The sequence below is a fragment of the Apostichopus japonicus genome, chromosome 4 (genome assembly GCF_037975245.1).
Source record: "Apostichopus japonicus isolate 1M-3 chromosome 4, ASM3797524v1, whole genome shotgun sequence".
Classification (NCBI taxonomy): domain Eukaryota; kingdom Metazoa; phylum Echinodermata; class Holothuroidea; order Aspidochirotida; family Stichopodidae; genus Apostichopus; species Apostichopus japonicus.
The window spans coordinates 25,173,605-25,174,570 of NC_092564.1; positions in this window are offsets into that span (position 1 = coordinate 25,173,605).

A 966-nucleotide genomic window follows, 5' to 3' on the forward strand; every position below is an offset into this window, starting at 1 on the left:
GAACCAAAATCACGACTTTTCTAATACTTACTGAAATCATGCAAAGAGATTAGGGAGCATTCTTCTGATTAAATACCACTCATAATATTGTTATCAGAAGTCCCTATGTTAGATAAAGAGACACTTTTAACAAAAAAGATTGAATTTGTATTATATGATGTTTTTATGCCTCTTAAAGATACAAAGTTGGTAAACTCCATTTTTAACCGAGGCTTTGGGAACCCATGATAATTACCATTTCCGGACGAAAAGTTGAGAATTTCACTTTTCCATAAATTTGCCAGGTGTTGCAAGGCTATATATGTTGATGAGACCACCACTGCCATTGTTAATATTTGAAAAGATCAGATGAGATTATGCCTTTATTTTAACACATTAATGATATTAATATCATCTAGGTTTCTGTTCAAGTTATTTGATTAATCGTGATGTAAATATTTATCCACAGAAGAGTTTACTTTACTCTGAATTTTTACTGAAGACATTTACTTGGTAAGCGGTTCAAATGAGTACATTAAATCATTTCTGATATTTTTAGCCTTTGTCTAAATTTAGAAAATGTTACCTTGGGATGAGACTCATGTAGAATATATCTCAGACATTTTTCAGTTACAAGAACTTTCTCTTTTTGTTTAATATGGTGTGAAGTTCACACAAGAATGGTATGTACTTATAAATGCAATAACAGATTAAGAAAATAGGTCATACCAAGGGCAAAATCCTGTAAATTGAAAGTTTAATTTTATGTTATATTTGGAAGCATAGTTATGACATGTGTATTGACAGAGAAGTCACAAGAATATGTGTTTGCTACCCTTGCTACTATTAAGAAATATTTGTGATGCTGTATAACTTGAGGTGTATTCTTGATATTTAAACTAGACAGCAGAAAGAGAGACACTCAGGGTTATATTTCTAATAATATGTTATTAATATGATCATGTCAAGGCTTTTGTAACAATGTTA